The 12,896-nt window shown below is 39.6% G+C and overlaps 1 pseudogene; it reads left to right on the top strand.

Moving 5' to 3' along the window:
- Window positions 1-3,413: 3,413 nt before the first annotated feature.
- Window positions 3,414-3,807, top strand: LOC136149336 (small ribosomal subunit protein uS8-like; annotated as a pseudogene).
- Window positions 3,808-12,896: the final 9,089 nt, after the last annotated feature.

Below are 12,896 nucleotides of genomic sequence, written 5' to 3'. Positions count from 1 at the left end.
AAGAAGAATGGAACTGGAGGAATCACCCTCCCTGACTTCAGACTCTACTACAAAGCCACAGTCATCAAGACAGTATGGTACTGGCACAAAGACAGAAATATAGATCAATGGAACAGAATAGAAAGCCCAGAGATAAATCCACGAACCTATGGACACCTTATCTTTGACAAAGGAGGCAAGGATATACAATGGAAAAAAGACAATCTCTTTAACAAGTGGTGCTGGGAAAACTGGTCAACCACTTGTAAAAGAATGAAACTAGAACACTTTCTAACACCATACACAAAAATAAACTCAAAATGGATTAAAGATCTAAATGTAAGACCAGAAACTATAAAACTCCTAGAGGAGAACATAGGCAAAACACTCTCTGACATAAATCTCAGCAGGATCCTCTATGACCCACCTCCCAGAATATTGGAAATAAAAGCAAAACTAAACAAATGGGACCTAATGAAACTTAAAAGCTTTTGCACTACAAAGGAAACTATAAGTAAGGTGAAAAGACAGCCCTCAGATTGGGAGAAAATAATAGCAAATGAAGAAACAGACAAAGGATTAATCTCAAAAATATACAAGCAACTCCTGAAGCTCAATTCCAGAAAAATAAATGACCCAATCAAAAAATGGGCCAAAGAACTAAACAGACATTTCTCCAAAGAAGACATACAGATGGCTAACAAACACACGAAAAGATGCTCAACATCACTCATTATTAGAGAAATGCAAATCAAAACCACAATGAGGTACCATTACACGCCAGTCAGGATGGCTGCTATCCAAAAGTCTACAAGCAATAAATGCTGGAGAGGGTGTGGAGAAAAGGGAACCCTCTTACACTGTTGGTGGGAATGCAAACTAGTACAGCCACTATGGAAAACAGTGTGGAGATTTCTTAAAAAACTGGAAATAGAACTGCCATATGACCCAGCAATACCACTTCTGGGCATACACACCGAGGAAACCAGATCTGAAAGAGACACGTGCACCCCAATGTTCATCGCAGCACTGTTTATAATAGCCAGGACATGGAAGCAGCCTAGATGCCCATCCGCAGATGAATGGATAAGGAAGCTGTGGTACATATACACCATGGAATATTACTCAGCCGTTAAAAAGAATTCATTTGAATCAGTTCTAATGAGATGGACGAAACTGGAGCCCATTATACAGAGTGAAGTAAGCCAGAAAGATAAAGAACATTACAGCATACTAACACATATATACGGAATTTAGAAAGATGGTAACGATAACCCTATATGCAAAACAGAAAAAGAAACACAGAAGTACAGAACAGACTTTTGAACTCCGTGGGAGAAGGTGAGGGTGGGATGTTTCAAAAGAACAGCATGTATATTATCTATGGTGAATCAGATCACTAGCCCAGGTGGGATGCATGAGACGAGTGCTCGGGCCTGGTGCACTGGGAGGACCCAGAGGAGTCGGGTGGAGAGGGAGGTGGGAGGGGGGATCGGGATGGGGAATACGTGTAACTCAATGGCTGATTCATGTCAATGTACAAAACCCACTGAAATGTTGTGAAGTAATTGGCCTCCAACTAATAAAATAAAATTAAAAAAAAAAAAATTAAAAAAAAAAAAAAAAAAAAAGAAGGCATTCTATAGGTTGCTTATTTTTTTGCAGGGATGCAAAGAGAAGTAGAATTTTTTCAGCTCCTGGTACTTGATTCATCCTCAGATCATCCTGTTCTCCTTCACTGCTACTTCGTCATTATAAACACCCACTGCATACCTACCATGGATTAGATTCTGAGTTTAACCAAGGGACATTAAATATGATCTCTATTCTCAAAGAAATTATTAAAATGGAATATGCACAGAAAAAAAAAGAAAATCTATTCTTTTGTTCTAAATACTCAAAGTATTTTCTTCATAACACTTATCTTGATTTGTATCACTCTCTCTGAGTGTGTAATATATCTATATATAAATCTTTACCTATTTTATGTTGTGTCCTTGCTTAGACTGTAAGTTCCATTAGGAAAGGCAGCTGCATTTCTTTTGTTCACAGTTTTGTCCTGGTATCTACACAGTGCCTTCAAGATAGTAGACTCTGAATTACTGTTTGTTGAACGCATAAATAAATGAATTGAATGAAGTGAAATGAGTAACATAGACAATAAGAACTGTAGGAGGTGACAGGAAGGAATGCTTACCAATGACTGGAATGGGTGGGAAAGCTTTTTGAAGGTTCTAGGACTTTAGGAGGATACTGAAGAAAGGATAAGACATAAATAAGGTACGTGGCACATTCAACAAGGACTTGTATGGCTTGAGTGAAAAGTTTAATTCCCTTTAGCTGGAGTTGGAGCAAACTCACTGGAACTGGTAGGATCAGCAGGGTTATATTCAGTTGAAATTGAACTATGGTGTGAAAGTGAAAATGAAGTCACTCAGTTGTGTCTGACTCTTTGTGACCCTGTGGACTGTACCCCACCAGGCTCCTCCATCCATGGGATTCTCCAGGCAAGAATAGTGGAGTGGGTTGCCATTTCCTTCTCCAGGGGATCTCCCTGACCCAGGGATTGAACCCAGGTCTCCTGCACTGCAGGCAGATGCTTTAACCTCTGAGCCACCAGGGAAGCCCACACTATGGTGTTAATTGGTATTAATTGTAACCAAAAGAGGAAAATTTAATTTAAAAAGCAAATGACTATTAGGGCTGAGGATGGAGCTCAAGGTTGAGAGAAGAGAAAAATATCTAATTAATTTCCCAGCTGCCAGTCTTGTTCTTCTACCTATTCTCCACAAAGAAACCAGAGCAACCTTTTAAATATGTTTATCAACCACTATCACTCATGGATTTAGATAAAAAAGTAAATGTTCATGAATTTAGGTGAAAAAATATTCAGCAAAATATTAACTATTGGATCTAGCTATGTACAAAAAAAAATGTATATACTACCACCAAGTGGGGTTTATTTCAGGAATGCAAGGCTAGTTCAGTATTTTAAAATTAATCAGTGTAATACACCATATTAACAGCCTAAAGAAAATTCACAGAGTCATATCAATTGATGGCAGAAAAAGCATTTCACAGAATTCAATATACAATCATGAAAACTCTCCAATAAATAGAAATAGAGGGTGAACTTTTCAACTTGAGAAGGATCATCTACAATTCTACAGGTGGCATTATATTTAATGGTGAAAAACTAAATGCATTCCCCCTAAGATTAGAAAAAAAGCAAATATGCCCACTATCACCATTCTTATTCAACATAGTATAAGAAGTTTTAACTAGCACAACAAAGCAAGAAAAAAGAAATACATATTTGAAAGGAAGAAATAAAACTGTCTTGATCTGCAGACAACAGACAGCCACAAGGAATCTACAAAAAAATTTCCCCAAACAAAAGAAAACAAAATCCTAGCTTTTTCCATGCTGCCATAATGGTTTGCATGAATGTCCTGGATGATGCTCTCAAGAGTATCAACAATGCTGAAAAGAGAGGCAAATAACAAGTTCTTATTAGGCTGTACTCCAAAGTCATCGTCTGGTTTCTGACTATGATGATGAAGCAAGGTTACAATGGTGAATTTGAAATCATCTATAATCACAGGGCTGAGAAAATTGCTGTGACCCTCACAGGCAGGCTAAATAAGTGTGGAGTGATCAGCCCCAGATTTGATGTGCAACTCAAAGACCTAGAAAAATGGCAGAATAACCTGCTCCTGTCTCATCAGTTTGGTTTCAATGTACTGATAACCTCATTTGGTATCAGGGACCATGACGGAGCAAGATGGAAAACACAGAAGAGGGAAACTCTTTGAATTCTTTTGCTAGGGATGTAATAGAAAGTGAAAGTGAAGTCGCTCAGTTGTGTGCGACTCTTTGCGACCCCATGGACTGTAGCCTACCAGTCTTCTCAGTCCATGGGATTTTCCAGGCACAAGTACTGGAGTGGGGTGCCATTCCCTTCTCCAGGGGATCTTCCCGACCCACGGATCGAACTGGGTGGTCTTCCACATTGTAGGCAGATGCTTTACCCTCTGAGCCACCAGGGAAGCCCTGGTGTATTACACCAGGGGTGTAATAATACGTGTAAATAAAATACCCCAGAGGAAAAAAATAAAAATCCTAGAATAAATAAGTTTAACAAGACAGCAGTTTATAAAATGAAAACACCAGGAAAATAGAGATACAGATTAAAGTATATGGAAACTGAAATTCAAAGCACAATACTTTCATTTATTGTTCATCTAGTGTTCATTTATTGAAACTCAACATAGTAAACATTTCAATTCAACTCAAACTGATCAATAAGCTTAATGAAATTTCTATCAAATTCCCAGCAATCATTTTTTATATTAAAAATGCATATTTCAAACCCAAAGTCCTAGAATAGCTAAAACAAGTTTGAAAAGGAAGAATAATGTTGGAAGACACACTCTATTTGATGTTATGTTTACTATACAGCCCTGGAGAAGGGAAAGGCTACCCACTCCAGTATTCTGGCCTGGAGAATTCCATGGACTGTAGTCCATGGGGTCTCAAAGAGTCAGACACGACTGAGCGACTTTCACTTCACTTTACTCACTTACTGTACAGCTACAGTACTCAAGACAGAAGGATATACAGATCAAAGGCATAAAATAGAGAAACCAGAAATAAACCCATACAAAATGTCCAAGTAATTTTTGAGAAAGTAGTAAAAGCAATTCAATGGAAGAAGGATAGCCCTTTAAACAAGTAGTTTTAGGGCCATTGGACACCCTTAAGCAAAAAGAAGGTAAATTAAAAAATAAAAGAACTTTGACCTAATCCTCACAGAATTAACTCAAAACAGGTCCAAGATTTAAATGTAAGCATAAAACCATGAAACTTTTAGATAAAACATACAAAATCTTCAGAACTTAGGATGAAGTAAACACTTTTTAGACTTCACACCAAAAGCACAACAAGCCTCTCCCAAACAAAACAAACCCAAAAGGAGAATATAATAAATTTGATTGCATCAAAATTAAATACTTTTACTCTATGAAGACTGATAAGAAGATGTAAACATAAGCTACAGATGGGAGAAAATATTAAGCAAACAGTCCAGTTATAAAACGGGCAGAGGACATGTAGAGACACTTCACTGAAATAAGAATGACAAATAAGCACATGCGATGTTCAATACCATTAGCTCTTAGGGAAGTGTAAGTTACAACCACAAATAAGAAATCACTATATACCTAGCACACTGGCAAAAATAAAAAATACTGATGATGCCAAATGCTGGTGAGGGTACAGAAAAACTGGACCACTAATCATACATTGCTGGTGGGACTGTAAAATGGTATAGTCACTATAGAAAACAGCATTTTTTAACACTAAACAGATTAACAGTGTTTAAATAGTTAAACAGTGTTTAACTGTTTTAAACATTTAAAACAGTGTTTAAACAGATTTTTAACACTAAAAAAATCACAATACTATGCAACAGTTGAATTCCTAGGCATTTATTCCAGAGAAATGAAAACTTACATTCATGTAAAAACCTGCACACAAATGTTCATATGACTCATAATACCTAAACACTGGAAACAACCCAGATGTGCTTCAGTTCATGATAAAAGGACATTTATTCCAGAGAAATGAAAATTTATATTCATGTAAAAACCTGCACCCAAACGTTCATATTATTCATAATACCTGAACACTGGAAACAACCCAGATTTCCTTCACTGGATGATAAACTGTGGGACATACATACCATGGCATATTATTCTGCAATAAAAAGAAACAAAGTATTGACATAAACAACCAGTTGGATGGATCTCAAGAGAATTGCGCTGAGTGAAAAAAGGCAATTTCAAATGGTTATATACTGTATGCTTCCACTGATTTAGTCTTCTTGAAATGTTGTAAATATAGAGTTGGCACACAAATGGGCGACTGCCAGGGGTTAGGGCTTTGGGGGAAAGGGTGGGAGTGCCTACAAAGGGGTCCCATGATTGAATAGTTCTGCGTCTTCACTGTGGTCATGGTAAGGCAAAGTTACTTGTGTTATAAAATTCCCTAGAACCATAGACACACATGACTTCCCTAGTGGCTCAGCGGTAAGAATCCACCTGCCAATGTAGGAGACGCGAGAGGTGTGGGTTCAATCCCTGGGTCAGGAAGATCCCCTGGAGGAGAAGTCACTGCAACCCACTCCAGTGTTCTTGCCTAGAGCTCCCACAGACAGAGGGGTCTGGCAGGTTACAGTCCGTGGGGTCACAAAAGACTTACGACATGACTTAGCGACTAAACAATAGACACACACACACACGGATATAACTATATTATGGTTGAAATCTGGAAACACTCTCTGGATTGCAACAATGTCAGTTTCATGGTGTTGTTATAAATATACTATATTAATATATGTACTTTTTATATTGTATATAAATATACCGTTATAGAAGATACTAACACAGGGTGAGGAGGGGTGAAAATTCAGGAGACCTGTCTGTACAGTTTTATGCAATTCCTATGAATCTATAATTATCTCATAATAAAAAGTTAAAAATATAGAAATCAGATCATATCAGATCTCTTACTTAAAATTAGTTGGAGGCTTGCTAATGACAATGAGAAGAAAATTCACATTCCTTCCCTTATGTCATCTGCTTCTTGCCTATCTCTCTGACCTCATCTCACTCTCCATCTTATTAATAAAGCTGATGCCATGCAAATCTTTCTTTGCATACTCTGTGCTCTTTCACATCCCAGAGATGTTTCAACTGCTATTTGCTTCCTGAAAAGCTCCTCACATATCTCATTTGCATGTCTTGTCATCATTCAGCCTCACTTCAATATTACCTCCTGAGAGAGCCTCATCTTTACCGAAAGTCTAAAACATCCACTCTTTTTCTCTGTGACACAGTTCATTTCTTCCTAGCACCTGCCATTATCAGAATTTACCTCTGATCTTTGTTTATCAGCTGTCTTCCTGCTTTGGAACGGGAGCCAAGCTATCCTGTCTCTAGCTGTTTAGACAGTACCTGGTCCTCAACTCCAAAGGAAGTGTAGCCCCGGCAAAGCTGACTGGTTATGGAATTGGGCAGCCTTACTCATTGGGTCCCAGCCAGCTCTGGGCTGGATTAAGCCCTTCTTCTCCAGTACGTGGAACATAAATGCATGGTAAATATTTTGTGAATGAGAGAGGGGAGAAATAAAGGCTGTGACAAGTTCCTGAGTCCTCCCTTGTATTGGGTTTGGGAATGTTAGGCAGGAAGTTAGCCAAGAACAATGAGAGGCAGCTCCTTCAGTTAAATATCCAATGGCTACCCAATCCCACCTAGCAATTTACCAGCACTGCCCCCAAATACACCCCGATCAATCAGTTTGGTATTTTATCTGGAGCAGTCTGGCTATAGCTAAAAGAGATTTAAAGATGTGATTGTCGGCAGAATCAGAGGAAAGGAAGATATGTTAGTTGGAATACACAATATTCAAAATGATGAGGGGTAGGGGCCTCCCTGGTGGTCCAGTGATTAAGACTCCATGCTTCCATTACAGAGGGTGCGGATTCAATCCCTGGGTGGGAAACTAAGATCTCACATGCCACACAACAAGGCCAAAAAATTAAAAAAAAAAAACAAACAAAAAAGTGAGGAAGAACTAAATTTAAAATTATTTTAAAAAGTAAAAACTAAAACAAACAAGAAAATAGGAGGGATAAATAATACAGCAAACTTGAAACAGAAAACCTTTAAGAAAGATGAAGAGATGTCTCTGTTCTGAACCAGCACCATCACCAAAAGACCACAATGACTTAGTATTGCTGGATACACATCCAACTTTCTCCTGACAGTTTCCCCATTATTTCTTCAGATACATATGTGGAAAAATAAATTAAAAAAATATATCTAGTTCTATTTTTCCAGTTTGGCATATGCCCACTAGGCAAGGTGAAGCCCATGAGTATGCTCTGCTCTGTCAAATGTTTCTGTGTATGTGTTAATTTATTTTAAAACTTATTATTATTATTTTTTGCTCCATGGGTTCTTCAAGGTAGCACACAGCCCATGTGTGGGCTTCTCTAGTTGTGGTGCATGGGCTTAGTTGCCCTGCAGCGTGTGTGATCTCAGTTCCCCAGCCAGGGATCAAACCTGCGTTCCCTGCATTTAAAGACAGATTCTTAGGCATTGGACCATCAGGAAAGTGTGTGTGTGTGTGTGTGTGTGTGTGTGTGTGTGTGTGTATACACTAGGAAAATAGAGGAGTGACAGGTGTTGTGTGTAAAATCCAGATATACTGTGTTTTGGTGTCATTTTAGGATTTTAAAGAGCTTTGATTGGTTGCTAACAGCTTAGGGTACTAGTTTTCTCCTTGCTTTCCTGTGGAAGAAGAGATCCAGAGCCCTAGAGTAGCATGAAAGAAGGGAAAGAAAAGAAAGTGAAAGTGTTAGTCGCTCAGTCGTGTCCAACTCTTTGCGACCCCGTGAACTGTAGCCTGCCAGATTCCTCTGTCCTTGGAATTCTCCAGGCAGGAATACTGGAGTGGGTTGCCATTCCCTTCCCCAGGGGATCTTCCTGACTCAGGGAACGAAACTAGGTCTCCTGCATTGCAGGTGAAGGTGAGGGAAAACACAGATTTTTACTTTCTTCAGAATTTTACCTAGTACCTATTTATAGAAACCAATCCTTTGAAAATGAACAGACTACTCTATGTTAATGAATGTTGCTCAGTATTGCAGGGGAAAAAAAAATCTAAATCAATTGACATTTGAAAATGTCTTTTAGTCAGAACTTTACCCACTTTAGTGAAAAACACAAGTGACACCCTGTAAGTCACAAGAAAGAGTTTTTGAGACAGATTTGGGAAATCCATTTCCATAAATTAGGAAGATGGACTACTTGCTTGACAGGGACTTAAGACTTTTCTCCTGTTTGTTATGACTTGACTCATCTCTCCATTTGATGTTTCGATTGTTTATCCCTTGATAACTTGTCCCCCAGGTGTATCAGTCAGGGTCCTGGCAGGAACCAGAAGTATACTCAGGTGGAATTCAGGGGAGAATTGGACAAAGGGACTATTTACAGAGGTAAGGGCAGGTTAAGACTTCTGGGGTCTAGCAGCAGGGTGTAGGTATCTGCCACTCCTCAGGTCCCACAGAGCTGGCATTGTGAGGGAGGAGCTCCCCAGAGGGAGCTGGGACTGTGGAGGGAGGCTACCTTTCCAGAACCATGTGCTGATCACAGAGGGATGGGGAAATATACTGACCCCACATTCCCTTAGCTCTCTACCTCCCTCTAGTACCTCCTATTAGTACCTCCACAAACCCACCTGGAACCAGATGGCAAGGGAGTCTGAGGACTATGTCCATGGCAGCTAGTTCCTTGAAACACAGAGCAGGCACAGGAGGAAGGCAAAAAGAGAGAAGCATGCCAATTACTATCAGTGCTTGAGTTTCAGATGAAAGAAAAAGTTGATGCAGCAGATTCCATCTGGATCAGACCATTCAGGAGAGAAGGCGAGATAAACTTTATAGTTGTTTTTGCTCATAAAAAGCAATGAAATTGTCCAGCCTTGGATTATTCAAGGAATGAAAAGAGAGAAGATAGCACCTTCTAGACTGGTCTACAGAGACAGCAGGAAACTACCCTATGTTTTGGGGTGATATCTGCCAGTTTATGCCAAAGGGTTGCTGCATTTTGCAGGGAATTCAAGCAAAGTTTGATTTAGAAGGGCTGGGTACTCTGAGAAATTGTCTTGGCTGAAGAACTGCAGACTTAACTCAGGTCTTCAATCCCTGAGGACAAGCCTAGTGGCATCCTCCCCCTGGGCTGCTTCTAGCACAGCCTGACACACTCAGATCAGTGTCCCTGTGTGTTGGTCAGAAGTCATCTTGTTTAAAAACAGGGGTTATCTTGCCATCATGGCTAGCTACATGGATGAAATTAGAGTTCTTACAAGTGGCTGAGATTTGATGGGACGTGAAAAGTCCCTTCTGAACTCCAGTGTTCTCCTTAGAGCTCCTATTTATACCTTGTTTTTGTTGCTGTTTACTTTTTCATTCATTCAGTAAGTGTTTATTGAGTGGAATGGGTCAGGCAGAGCTAATTCCTCTTTCAATTATAGTATATCCTACAATGCCATAGCCTATTCTCCAGGAGTATGAAGTTAGACCAGGGGAATAAAGATGAGTAAAATACAAAACATATAACATACAACATAAAAATTCAGGAACATACAATGAGTGGGAGAAACAAGTGGTAAATCACGTTACAACATTGGGAGTACTGCAAAAATACTAATCCAGTGTTGGAGACACAGGACAGAACAGTGAACTCTGCCTTGGGCAATGTAATAACCTAGAAAGTCCCATATCATCTGTTACTTGGGTTGAGTCATCAAATATCCATCCAAAAATATCAATATTTCCTGGGAGGTGGGTGATGTTAACTTTACCCATCCACAATGTTTAGATCTGTAATGATCAACCTCTTTCTTCCAATATATGCTTCTCTGCAGCGTTTAAGGATGCTCAAGCCTTGTACATCTTAAAGAATTCCCCCTAGAGTTCATTTCTGCCACTGCTCCATGTCTTCCCTTTCTCTGTGTAGTGAGACTTCACACAAGAACAGTCTTTTTTTCTTGCCGTCATTATTTTCTTACCTCCCAGTCACTCATCTCTCAACTCACTTCATCCTGGCTTCCACTCATGCCACCATCAGAGTGATCCTCCCTAAGATTAACAATGGCCTCCACATCGCTTGAGCCAATTGGCAACTTTTCAGTCCTCAGCTTACCTGACCTCTCAGTAGCATTTGATGCCATGGACATCAGCTCCACTTGCTAACTTGGCATTCGTGAAGCATCCTCCTGGTTTTTCTCCTTCTTTCTTTAAAAATAAACTTTATATTTTAAGAGCAGTTTTAGGTTACAGCAGTACTGAGCACAAGAGATTTCTCATATATTTGCTGCTGCATATGCATAGCCTCCTCCAGTATCAACATCTTGCACTGAAGTGGTACCTTGGTTATAATTGGTGAACCTACATTGACACACCATTATCACTCAAAGTCCAAGTTTACATTAAGGTTCATTCTTGGTGTTGTATATTCTGTGAATTTGGGCAAATGTATAATGACATGTATCCACCATTATCATACACAGTAGTTGCACTGCCCTAAAAACTCACCATACTCTGCCTTTTCATCTCTTGGGGACCTGATTTCTTGGGGAGTTTAGGGCTTCTAAATCAGAACCAGAATGACAAAATGTCTGACTCCAAAGCTCAAAGCCCCTAGTATCCATGTGATGTTGTTTTGTCAACAGATACTATCCTGGTTAGTAGCCAGGCCAAGGAATTTCAGGTATACTTGTTTGAATATAGGCTTTTGAAATCTTAGGAGTTTTTCCCTTTCTTTGGCTACTCCTTCTTAGTGTCATTTGCTGGATCACCCTCTTCTCTGTGATGTTTAAATGGTGCATTTTTTTAAATTGGAGTGTAATTGTTTCACAATGTTGTGTTGGTTTCCGCTGTATAGTGAAATGAATCAGCTGTATGTATACATACATGCCCTCCCTCCGGAGCCTCCCTCTCCCTCTATCCCACCCCTCTAGGTCATCATGGACCACTGAGCTGAGCTCCCTGTGCTATAGAGCACCTCCCCACGAGCTATTTTACACATGGTACTGTGCATACATCTACTGCAGGTAAGTATTTTATATATGCTAGTGTATATATGTCTCTCAATTTGTCTTACCCTCACCTTCCTCTGCTGGGTCCACAGTTCTGTTCTGTAAGTCTATGTCTCTACTCCTGCCCTGCAGATAGGTTCATTGGCACCATATTTCTAGATTCCATATGTACGCAATATATGTTTTTCTTTTTCTGACTTACTTCACTCTGTATGACAGACTCTAGGTTCATCTACATCACTACAAATGACCCAAATTCATTCCTTTTGATTGCTGAGTAATAGTTCATTATATATATGCACCACATCTTCTTTATCCATTCATCTGTCTATGGACATTTAGGTTGCTTCCATGTCCTGGCTGTTGCAAATAGTGCTGCCTAAGAGGTGTAACTCTTAAAGTCTTTTCCTAGCTCTCTTTCTCTTGTTCCTCTATACTCTCTCCCCAGGTGAACTCATCTGCATGCATGCCTCAATGATCATCCATGTAATAATAATACTCAACTGTATATTTTAGCTCAATCCTTTCTCCTGAGCCTCAGATCCATGTATGTTGACATTTCCGTTGGTATTACAACTTCAGTTTATTTAATACCAAACTCATGCTGTCCTGTGTCAAAACTGACCTTTTTAAAAAAATGCAGTATCTATTTTGGCAAATAACTCCACTATCTATCCAGAAATGTAGCATCATTCTCAATATCTTCTCTGCAGTCTCCCCAAACACCAAGTCCTGTGGATTTTTACTCATCTCTCTCTCCAGTCTGATCACATCTCTCCTTCTCCAATGTAATCATCACTTCCTCCTTGAACCATGGTGATGGACTGCTAATTTGTTTGCATATGTTCACTGTCATCTCTTCTCCAGTTCATTCTCCACAGGGCAGCCACAGCCATCTTTGCAAACTAGAGCATGACCCATGTCTCTCCTTTGCTTCAAATCTTTCAGTGACTGCTTGTTGCTTTGAGCAAAATCCTTAACAAGGCACTAAATGACCCAGCTCCATCTTCCCACATCTCAGCCCAGCTCTTTTCACTCGATCCCTTGCTCTGATGCACTGACTTTCTTTTGTGGTTCCTACTTCTGTGCTTCTGTTTCAGGACCTGTGGAGTGCTAATCCTTCCTAGAATTCTCCCTCCCCTTTTGTCACCAAATGACCTTAATTGATTTTAGATCTCATTTCAAATGCTGCCTTCTCAGGGAGTTTTCCTTGAATTCTCCGCTAGATAAGAACCCTCAGCCACATGCTGTCA

The sequence above is a fragment of the Muntiacus reevesi genome, chromosome 1, assembly GCF_963930625.1.
Source record: "Muntiacus reevesi chromosome 1, mMunRee1.1, whole genome shotgun sequence".
In the NCBI taxonomy this organism is placed as follows: domain Eukaryota; kingdom Metazoa; phylum Chordata; class Mammalia; order Artiodactyla; family Cervidae; genus Muntiacus; species Muntiacus reevesi.
The sequence above is the reverse complement of the archived record's forward strand: the minus strand, read 5'-3'. Positions and strand labels throughout refer to the sequence as shown.